A 12414-nucleotide genomic window follows, 5' to 3' on the forward strand; every position below is an offset into this window, starting at 1 on the left:
AGACATCGTGAAGGTCTCCCATCCATGTAAGAGCTATTGAAGATATCCTATCCATAGAAGAACTATTGAAGATCTTCTATGCAGGCCGATTGAAGGCTTTCTAACCATTGAAGACCTGAAGGAGGTCTCCAATCACTGGAAGGAAGGGGAAGATTTCCAAGACATAGAAGGTCTTCTATCTCTAAAATACCTGTGGAAGGTCTTCTATCGCTGGAAGACCTGTGATAGGATGCCTATCCACAGAAGACCTATTGAAGGCCTCTTAACCATAGGAAACATCGTGAAGGTCTCCTATCTATGGAAGAGCTATTGAAGATCTCCTATCCATAGAAGAACTATTGAAGATCTTCTATGCAGGCCGATTGAAGGCTTTCTTACCATTGAAGACCAGAAGGAGGTCTCCAATCACTGGAAGACCTCTAAAAGGTCTTCTAGGACATGTGCATGGTCTTCTGCCTTTAGAAGACATGTAGAAGGCCTCCTAACAATATAAAACCTGCTAAAAGTCTCCTGTCTCTAGACCTGTAGAAGGCCTCCGAACCATAGAAGACCTCGTCGAAGAAGGCCCGTAAAAGGCCTCCTAACAATATAAGACCTGTAAAAGGTCAGCTGCCTCTAGAAGACCTCCTAACCACAGAAGACCTTGTGAAGATCTCCCATCCATAGAGGACCCATTGAAGATCTCCTACCCATAAAATAACTATAGAAGGTCCGCTATTCATGGAAAACTGATTGGAGGTCTTCTAGCTGAAGAAGATCAGCTTAAGGTCTCCTATCCAGGGAAGAACTGTTATAATTTTACTATCCTCAAAGGATCTCGAGAAGATCACCGATGTCTTATACTGGTGACTTAGACCTGTAGAAGGCCTCCGAACCATAGAAGATCTCGTCGAAGAAGGCCCGTAAAAGGCCTCCTAACAATATAAGACCTGTAAAAGGTCAGCTGCCTCTAGAAGATCTCCTAACCACAGAAGACCTTGTGAAGATCTCCTATCCATAGAGGACCCATTGAAGATCTCCTATCCATAAAAAAACTATAGAAGGTCCGCTATTGATGGAAAACTGATTGGAGGTCTTCTAGCTGAAGAAGATCAGCTTAAGGTCTCCTATCCAGGGAAGACCTGTTATAATTTGACTATCCTCAAAGGATCTCGAGAAGATCACTTTAAAAGTTTTCTAAAATTTTGTAGATGGACTCTTATACTTCTTCATTGAAAACCTTAAAATAAACATTTTCTTACTCTTATATTTTCCTAGAAAATACCTTATACTTTCCGTTCAGCTCCTTTATGACTTTAGATGGTATCAAATTCAGAATATTCGACCTTCTCTTGATGCTATCTGTAACATTCCGAAAGATTTTTGTCTAGTTTCCTTTTTAAAACGCCGGATTCGATATAAGTCTCCTTCCAAGGAAAAAAAACACAAACTTTGCGAAAAATATTTCTCTATATTCTATACCGCCGCGTAAAGCCCCGACCGAATGTTGAAATTAGACTAAAAAAAAAAACGATTAAATTTAGAATATTTCCTCAACAAAAAAAAACGCTACAAAATGAAATCTAAAACTGCCAACCTGCACCGCCGCTAACATTGTCCTTGTCTTTGGCGTTTTTCTAACAAAGCAGATCAACAGATTTCCAAGCGTTTAGGCTGGCGGTTTCTTTCATGGAAAGATGATCTTGTCGTAGAACAAAACAAGCGTCTTCACTTTGATGTACTGCCATGTGTAAGCTGTTTGTTGTTGTTGTCGTCTGTCAATCAGATAGCCACCCAGCCAGTCACTAGGCCATAACTACTACTGGTGTTGTTGGTAACACTAAACAACATATTGTTTTCCATGGTATTGTTGTTGTACTTGTTGTTGTCTGGTGGAAACTCCACCCACTTTTACCACACCATAGACACACACACACATGGTGGGGAGAGTGTGTGTGTTGTGGGTCTGTAGAGGTGGTGGCACGTTGGAGGCAGGGTTGGAAAATGTAGAAAAAATAAGAATTTTTATATTTTCTTGTTTTTAAATTCAGAAGAGAGAGAGAGAGAGAGAGAGTAAGAGAGGGAGAGAGAGAGAGAATAAAACATTTTATGTTTAGAAGAGTTGCCATAAGTCTGCTATGGATGGATAGGACCTGCTATAGGTCTTCTATAGTTAGGTGATCTTCTCGAGATCCTTTGAGGATAGTCAAATTTAAACAAGTCTTCCGTGGGTAGGAGACCTTAAGCCGATCCTCTTCAGCTAGAAGACCTCCAATCAGTTTTTTATGAATAGCAGACCCTCTATACTTATTATATGGATAGGAGATCTTCACAGGGTCTTCTGTGGTTAGGAGGTCTTCTAGAGGCAGCAAACCTTTTACAGGTCTTATATTGTTAGGCGGCCTTTTACGGGCCTTCTTCCACGAGGACTTCTATGGTTCGGAGGCCTTCTATAGGTCTAGAGACAGGAGACTTTTAGCAGGTTTTATATTGTTAGGAGGCCTTCAACATGGCAGCTGACTTTTACAGGTCTTGTATTGTTAGGAGGCCTTTTATGGGCCTTCTTCCACGGAGTCTTCTATGGTTTGGAGGCCATCTACAGGCCTAGAGACAGGAGACTTTTAGCAGGTTTTATATTGTTAGGAGGCCTTCTATATGTCTTCTAAAGGCAGGAGACCTTACACATGTACTAGAAGTCCTTTTAGAGGTCTTCCAGTGAGAGAGGAGACCTCTTTCAGGTCTTCAATGGTTAGAAAGCCTTCAATCGGCCTGCATAGAAGATCTTCAATAGTTCTTCTATGGATAGGAGATCTTCAATAGCTTTTCCATGGATAGGAGACCTCCACGATGTCTCCTATGGTTGGAAGGCCTTTGACAGGTCTTCTGTGAATAGGCTTCCTATCCACAGGTCTTCCAGCGATAGAAGACCTTTCACAGGTATTTTAGAGATAGAAGACCTTTTATGTCTTGGAAATCTTCCCCTTCCTTCCAGTGATTGGAGACCTCCTTCAGGTCTTCAATGGTTAGGAAGCCTTCAACCGGCCCGGATAGAAGATCTTCAATAGTTCTTCTATGGATAGGAGATCTTCAATAGCTCTTCCATGGATAGGAGACCTCCACGATGTCTCCTATGGTTAGGAGGCCTTTAATAGGTCTTCTGTGGATAGGCTTCCTATCCACAGGTCTTCCAGCCATAGAAGACCTTCCACAGGTATTTTAGAGATAGAAGACGTTATATGACTTGGAGATCTTCCCCTTTCTTCCAGTGATTGGAGACCTCCTTCAGGTCTTCAATGGTTAGAAAGCCTTCAATCGGCCTGCAGAGAAGATCTTCAAAAGTTTTTCAATGGATTGGAGATCTTCAATAGCTCCTCCATGGATTGGAGACCTCCACGATGTCTCCTATGGTTAGTAGGCCTTTAATAGGTCTTCTGTGGATAGGCTTCCTATCCACAGGTCTTCCAGCGATAGAAGACCTTCCACAGGTATTTTAGATATAGAAGACCTTCTATGACTTGGAGATCTTCCCCTGTTGTTAGGAGGCCTCTACGATGCCTTCTATGGTTAGGAGGCCTTCTACGGGTCTTCGATGGTTAGGAGACCTTCTGCAGGCCTTTTATAGATAGCAGTGCTGCAAAAGCTTTTCTATGGACCTAGAACAGGTCTTCTATGAATAGGACGCCTTCAACGAGTTTTCTATAGATATGAGACCTTCTTCAGGTCTACTATGGAAAGGAGAACTGTTATAGGCTTTCTATGGATTGGAGACCTCTCTACGATGTATTCTATGGTTAGGAGGCCTTCTACAAATCGTCTATGATTAGGATCCTTCTGCAAGTCATCTATGGGTATGAAGGCTTCAACATGTCTTGTAGAGGTAGACGAATTAAACAGGTTTTCCAGAGACAGGAGACCTTCTACAGGTCTTATATGGTTAGGAAACCTTTCACGGGTCTTCTAGAGATAGGGAACCTTCTTCGGGTCTTCTATGGTTAGGAAGCCTTCAACAGGTCTTCTAGAGATAGCACACCTTCAAATGGTCTTCTAGATATATGTAGGAGACCTTCTGCAGGTCTACTATGGAAAGGAGATCTGTTATAGGCTTTCTATAGGAGAGAGGAGGCCTTCTACAGGTTTTCTATGATTAGGATCCTTCAGCAGGTCTTCTAGGGGTAGGAAGACTTCACCATGTCTTGTAGAGGTAGACGAATTAAACAGGTTTTCCAGAGACAGGAGACCTTCTACAGGTCTTATATGGTTAGGATAACTTTCAGAAGTCTTCTAGAGATAGGGAACCTTTTTCGGGTCTTCTATGGTTAAGAAGCCTTCAACAGGTCTTCTAGAGATAATACACCTTCAAAAGGTCTTCTAGATATATGTAGGAGACCTTCTACAGGTCTACTATGGAAAAGAGATCTATTATAGGCTTTCTATAGGAGAGAGGAGGCCTTCTACAGGCTTTCTAATGAGAGTCCTTCTGCAGGTCTTCTATGGGTAGGAAGACTTTAACATTGTAGACCAATTAAACAGGATTTCCAGAGACAGCAGGCCTTCTACAGGTCTTATATGGTTAGGAGACCGTTCACGGGTCTTCTAGAGATATGGAACCTTCTTCGGGTCTTCTATGGTTAGGAGGCCTTCAACATACATTCAAAAGGTATTCTAGGTATAGGAGACCTTCTACAGGTCAACTATGGAAAGGAGATCTGTTAGAGGGTTCTATAACATGATGTCTTCTATGGATACGAGACCTCCTTAATGTCTTCGATGGATAGGAGACTTTCTAAAGGTTTTTTAGAGTTAGAAGACCTTCTTCAGGTCTTTTAGAAACAGAAGACCTTCAGAAGGTCTTCTATGGGTAGGAGACTTTCTACAGGTCTTTTAGAGATAGGAGACTTTCAAAGGGTCTTCTGTGAGTAGGAGGCCATCTACAGGTTTTTAGAGATAGGAGACCTTTAGCAGGTCTCCTAGAGATAGAAGACCTTTAGCAGGTATTCTAGAGATAGAAGACCTTTAGCAGGTCTTTTAGAGATAGAAGACCTTTAACAGGTCTTCTTGAGATAGAAGACCTTTAGCAGGTCTTCTAGAGATTGAAGACCTTCTTCAGATCTTCTTAAGAGACTTTCTTCAGGTCTTTAAGAGACAGGAGTCCTTCAACAGGTCATCTGTGTATAGGAGACCTTCTACTGGAATTTTATATATAGGAGACATTAAATAGGTTTTTTTAATGTTAGGAGACCTTCCTAGGTATGGATGGGAGAACTTTTACAGATCTTGTATGGTTAGTTAACCTTCCACATCTTTTCTATGAATAGGAGACCTACTACGATTTTTTCGAGGCCTTCTAGTGATAGGAGTCCTTCAATAGGTTTTCCATGGGTAAGAGACCTTCAACGGGGTTTCCAGGCATATGCGTATGGGACAACTTCTTCTGTCAATAGTAGACCACCTATAAGACATCCATCCATAGCAGACCGCATTTAAGTTTCTGTAGGGAGAAACCGGTCTACAAGTCTTCTATTTATTTTTCAAATTTTTTGAATCCCCATCCCTGGTTGCTGGGTATTCATTTCAAAATAGGCATTCAATCGTAACGAAAACTAGCAACACGGCATCAGATGGTGGCAAAACGCTCTGAAAACTAAGCGTTTTGTGAGTTTTCCGTTTGTGTTGGAGACCCCCAATTGCAAGTGTTTTTTTTCTATTTTTTTTTTGGTTTCAAGTTTTGACTACTTGACGGTCTGCCTCCCGGCTTCTTCATATCATTTTTTATTTTTGTTTTAATGTTTTATTTCCATTTTTTCTCCAAGTCGTCAAGTCTTACCAAAAACGTTAGCGTCGTGTCTATTGGCTGGAATTGTAAACAGTTTTGTGTTACATTAACGATTTCGCAGCCGACGATGGCGGCGTTGAAAGAGAGCGAGAGAAACTATTGCAAACTAAGTTGGAACACGATAAATTCATTAGATGGCAATGACGATGGCAGGTCCATGTTTTTTTTTTTTTTGTTGTTTTTTTTTTTACAGGCACACAGATAGCCAGCCAAAGAAAAATAAAACGGCAATGGAGGTATGCCTATAAAAGGGGCGGAGGGTCCGTTTCGGCGGCAACTACCCATAGCCATAGTTTTAACATCATACCGTCATGCCGCCAACATTCGTTCGTTCGTTCGTTCAGACAAGTGCCTTGCAACTTTCACCCAAAACAAAAATTTGTGGCAAACAATAATGTCTTCTCGTTGTTGTTGTTATTGGCATGTTGTTGCTGTTGTTGTTGTTGTTTTATATTTTTAGTTATGATCACAAAACGAGATCATATCTTTGGGCCAACAAACCAAACAAAAATTTCACAAATTAACAAATACTTGTAAGAAATGTCGACTGGATTGGCTGTTTGGCCTGGCCTGGCTCTCGTTCACCAGGAAAGTTTGCTGAAGAAGTTTTCCAATTTGCAAAAAAAAAAAAAAAAAAAAAAAAAATCAGAAATTCTCAAAATCGCATTGTTGTTATTCTTGTCAAACATTTTGAAATGTTGTAAAATTACAAGTTTTTCCCAGCCAGAAATACAGATGCCTGGCTGTTATGACACCTGAGGTCAACAGGGAATTGTCATTATCGATAACAAAACCAGTAAAGAAAGTCTTAAAGACGGGCGGGGCCGACTTTATGATACCCTACACCACTTTGCTAATTTAGTAGAGCTCCGCATAAAAATTAAAAGTTTTTATGGGAGAATTCAGTCATACACGCCATGATTATAATTATAATTTAAAGTTCCGAAGGACTAAATATGCCGAAGCATTTGTATCTTTTAAATTCCGACTTGTATTGCCCATTTGGTGCAAAGTTAATTTGAATTCCGATAAAGATATATATGGGAGCTATATCCAAATCTGAACCGATCTCGATAAAATTTGGCAAAGGTAGTTCTGAGCTGTTTTTGATATATTTCCCCAAATATTGTTGTTACGGAGGGCATATTACGGCTGTGGGTAACAAATACAACAAATCGGATGAACAGTATATGTGTGGGAGCTATAGCTATATCTGAAACGATCTTCACCAAATTTGACATACTAGCTTCTAGACTCAATTCGATCCTAGGTGCCAAATTCCATCCCATTTGGACAAATATTAGACGTTTGGTGCACAATATAAGGTAAATCGGACGAAGTTATATATGGGAGCTATATCCAAATCTGAACCGATCTCGATAAAATTTGGCACATGTATTTCGGGGCTGTATTTAATATATTTCCCCAAAATTTTGTTGTAAAAGAGTGCATATTACGGCTGCGGAGGACAAAAATAACAAATCGGATGAACAATATATATGGGAGCTATAGCTATATCTGAACCGATCTTCACCAAATTTAACAAACTACCTTCTAGACTAAATTCGATCCTAGGTGCCAAATTCCATTCCATTTGGACAAATATTAGACGTTTGGTGCATAATATAAGGTAAATCGGACGAAGTTATATATGGGAGCTATATCCAAATCTGAACCAATCTCGATAAAATTTGGCAAAGGTATTTCTGAGCTGTTTTTGATATATTTCCCTGAATATCGTTGTTACCGAGGGCATATTACGGCTGTAGGTAACAAATACAACAAATCGGATGAACAATATATATGTGGGAGCTATAGCTATATCTGAACCGATCTTCACCAAATTTGACATACAACCTTCTAGACTAAATTCGATCCTAGGTGCCAAATTCCATCCCATTTGGACAAATATTAGACGTTTGGTGCACAATACAAGGTAAATCGGACGAAGTTATATATGGGAGCTATATCCAAATCTGAACCGATCTCGATAAAATTTGGCACATGTATTTCTGGGCTGTATTTAATATATTTCCCCAAATATTGTTGTAACAGAATGCATATTACGGCTGCGAAGGACAAAAATAACAAATCGGATGAACAATATATATATATGGGAGCTATAGCAATATCTGAACCGATTTCGATCAAATTTGGCATACTTATTTTCAGGCCTAATTTGGTTGTATGTGCAAAATTCCATACTATTCGGGCTGATATTACACGTTTGGTGCACAATATAAGGTAAATCGGACGAAGTTATATATGGGAGCTTTATCCAAATCTGAACCGATCTCGATAAAATTTGGCACATGTATTTCTGGGCTGTATTTAATATATTTCCCCAAATATTGTTGTAACAGAGTGCATATTACGGCTTGCGAAGGACAAAAATAACAAATCGGATGAACAATATATATGGGAGCTATAGCTATATCTGAACCGATTTCCATCAAATTTGGCATACTTATTTTCAGGCCTAATTTGGCTGTATGTGCAAAATTCCATACTATTCGGGCCGATATTACACGTTTGGTGGACAATAAATCGGCAAATCGGACGAAGATATATATGGGAGCTATATCTAAATTTTGACCGATTATCTCCAATTTCTATAGGGTTTGTCCTTGGGCCAAGCAAATGATTTGTGCAAAATTTCATCTGGATAGGGCAATAAATGCGAACTGTACTTTGTTTACAAAAATACATGGACGGACGGACAGACGGACGAACGGACGGACATGCAGAAATCGACTCAGAATGTGATTCTATGCAGATCATCAAAAGGAACTATGGTTCTATCTCGTTTCCTTTTTGCCTGTTACAAACAAATGCACAAAGACATAATACCCTGACCAGCTTGTGGTGTAGGGTATAAAAATCAGGTTTTGCTCCAACTGTGCAAATCGTAATATTTGTATCGGTGCTAGGTCAGGTGTGAAAATGGACAATATAGGTCCACTCCATCAAGTATCTCCCCCACAAAGGGTCAACATTTGGAATAAATATAACTTTCATAAAATGTGATGTAGGGGTCCGATTGTATTCAAGTTACTCACATCACAATATTTTTATTATTATTAGTGATGTGAAGATGGACTGTGTCGGACCACTTCTTCTGGTACCTCCCCTACAAAGGGTCAACAGTTCGAATATCCCTGCAGTCCATAAAACGAGAAATTGATATCCGATTCCATTCAGACTTGATACATCTCAATTTTTCCATCAACAAAATATCTGTTATAGAGTTGGTGGAGATCGGACCATGCCTTCTCGTACCTCCCCCACAAAGGGTCAAAGTTGTGAATAACCAAAACGATCATAAAATCCGAAATACGCATCCGGTTCTCTTCATATTTTACACATCCCATAATTTCTTCTAGCATAAGATCTGCTGTGAAGATAGATTATCTCGGACCACTTCTTTTGGTACCTCTCCCACAAGGGATCAAAAATTTGAGTATCCCTGCAGTCCATAAAACGAGAAATTAATATCCGATTTCATTCAGACTTGATACATCTCAATTTTTCCATCAACACAAGATCTGTTATAGAGTTGGTGGAGATCGGACCATGCCTTCTGGTACCTCCCCCACAAAGGGTCAAAGTTGTGAATAACCAAAACGATCATTAAATCCGAAATAAGCATCTGGTTCTCTTCATATTTCACACATCCCATAATTTCTAATGGCACCAGATCTGCTGTGAAGATGGACTATATCGGTCCACTCCTTCTGGTAAAGGCTCAAAATTTTGAATATCCATGAAGCTCAGAAAACGTGAAATTAACATTCGATTCCATTCAGACTTGGAAAATCTCAATATTTCCATCAACACTAGATCTGTTATAAAGATGGTGGAGATCGGACAATTTTTTTCTCGTACCTCCCCCACATGGGGTTCAAATTTTTGAACAACAGAACGCTCAAAGAAAGCGAAATAAGCAGCCAACTCTCTTCAAATTTCCCATTCTTTCTAAACATTTTAAGGACATTATTCACAGGAGTTGTTTCAAATTTCGTTTTCAAAATTCGTAACGGGTCCTAAAACCTATGACAAAAATTTGCGTATGCAGACCCACGTCTTTGTATAGCCTCCATGTAAAAGTACCTCCCAATATTCGATGTTTTGATGATTTTAGCGACATTATTCACCGAAATTGTTTGAAATTTCGTAATAAAAGTTCGAAACTGGTACTACAGCCTGTGACGGAAAATTATCTATGCAGGGTTAGGTCTTCGTATAGCCCCGATATATCAGTACCTCCCTACATCCGGAATTTTGACGATTTTAGGTGGAATATTAACCGAAATTGTTTGAAATTTCGTATTTGAATTTCATAATAGATACTACAGCCTGTAGCAGAAAATTGTCTATGCAGGGTCAGATCTTCGTATAGCCCCGATATATCAGTACGTCCCTATAATCGGTATTTTGACGATTTTAGGTGGAATATTCACCGAAATTGTTTGAAATTTTGTATTTGAAGTTCCTGATAGGTATTACAGCCTATGATAGAAAATTGTCTATGCAGGTCCAGGTCTTCGTATAGCCCCATCATAACGGTACCCCTCTCTATTCGGTATTTTTCGGTATTTTTTAGCTAAATTTTTCACCGGATTTTTTTAAATTTCGTATTTGAATATTGTAATGGCTTATGACAAAAGTTGCCTTTGCAGGTCCATGTCTTCGTATAGACCCCAATATAACGGCTATTTTCTGTATTTTTAAGATTTTTCCAGAATTTTTAATGGATTTTATTTTTTTGAATTTTTTTCCATGTGTTGGAGGGTATTCAAAGTTCGGCCCGACCGAACTTACTGCTTTTTATACCCTACACCACAAGGTGGTCAGGGTATTATGTCTTTGTGCATTTGTTTGTAACAGGCAAAAGGAAACGAGATATACCCATAGTTCCTTTTGATGATCTGCATAGAATCACATTCTGAGTTGATTTATGAATGTCCGTCTGTCCAGTACAGTTCGCATTTATTGCCCGATCCAGATGAAATTTTGCACAAATCATTTGTTTGGCCCAAGGACGAACCCTATTGAAATTCGAGATAATCGGTCAAAATTTAGATATAGCTCCCAAATATATCTTCGTCCGATTTGCTTTTTATTGTGCACCAAACGTGTAATATCAGCCAGAATTGTATGGAATTTTGCATATACACCCAAATTAGGCCTGAAAATAAGTATGCCAAATTTGATCGAAATCGGTTCAGATATAGCTATAGCTCCCATATATATTGTTCATCCGATTTGTTATTTTTGGTCCTCCGCAGCCGTAATATTCACTATGCAACAACAATATTTGGGGAAATATATCAAATACAGCTCAGAAATACATTTGCTAAATTTTATCGAGATCGGTTCAGATTTAGCAGATAGCTCCCATATATAACTTCGTCCGATTTACCTTTTATTGTGCACCAAACGTCTAATATTTGTCCAAATGGGATGGAATTTGGCACCTAGGATCGAATTTAGTCTAGAAGGTAGTATGTCAAATTTGGTGAAGATCGGTTCAGATATAGATATATAGCTTCCATATATATTATTCATCCGATTTGTTATATTTGTTACCCACAGCCGTAATACCCACACTCCGTATCAACGATATTCAGGGAAATATATCAAATACAGCTCAGAAATATTTTTGCTAAATTTTATCCAGATCGGTTCAGATTTGGATATAGCTTCCATATATATCTTTATCCGATTTCAAATTAATTGTCCACCAAATGGGCAATACAATTCCGATTTTAAAAGATACAAATGCTTCGGCATACTTAGTCCTTCGAAACTTTAAATTACGATTATAATCATAGCGTGTATGATTGAATTCTCCCATAAAAACTTTTAATTGTTATGTGGAGCTCTACTAAATTAGCCAAGTGGTGTAGGGTATCACAAAGCCCGGCTCCGCCCGACTTTAAGACTTTTTTTACTGGTTAAGATTGTAACAGAATTTTTAACGGATTTTAGTTTTTTTTTGAAAATTTCCAATTTTTTTTCCAAATGGTGGAGGGTATTCAAAGTTCTGCCCGGCCGAACTTACTGCTTTTTTATACCCTCCACCATACTATGGAGGGTATATTAACTTTGTCATTCCGTTTGTAACTCCTCGAAATACTCATATCAGACCCAACAAAGTATATATATTCTTGATCAGCGTAAAATTCTAAGACGATTTAGCCATGTCCGTCTGTCTGTCTGTCCGTCTGTCTGTCCGTCTGTCTGTCTGTCTGTCTGTTGTAATCACGCTATCTTTCGAATGAATTGAGATAGGTGGCTAAAATTTTGCACACATGTTTATTTTTCCAGTAGGCAGGTTAAGTTCGTAAATGGGCCATGTAGGTCCACGTTTTCATATAGCCCCCATATAACGGTACCTCCCTATATTCGGTATTTTGATGATTTTAGCGACATTATTCACGGGAATTGTTTCAAATTTGGTATTTGAAGTTCAAAATGGATACTACACCCTAAGACGGAAAATTATCCGTGCAGGTCCACGTCTTCGTATAGCCCCCATATAACGGTACCTCCCGATATTCGGTATTTTGATGATTTTAGCGACATTATTTGCCAGAATT

General features: G+C 39.1%; 1 protein-coding gene across 4 annotated transcripts in view; it reads right to left on the reverse strand.

Annotated features, from left to right (window-relative positions):
• Positions 1-12414, reverse strand: part of LOC101896562 (endothelial zinc finger protein induced by tumor necrosis factor alpha) — a 126058-nt gene that overhangs the window by 32093 nt on the left and 81551 nt on the right. The window lies entirely within an intron of this gene.

Source organism: Musca domestica, unplaced genomic scaffold (assembly GCF_030504385.1).
Source record: "Musca domestica strain aabys unplaced genomic scaffold, Musca_domestica.polishedcontigs.V.1.1 61, whole genome shotgun sequence".
Lineage (NCBI taxonomy): Eukaryota > Metazoa > Arthropoda > Insecta > Diptera > Muscidae > Musca > Musca domestica.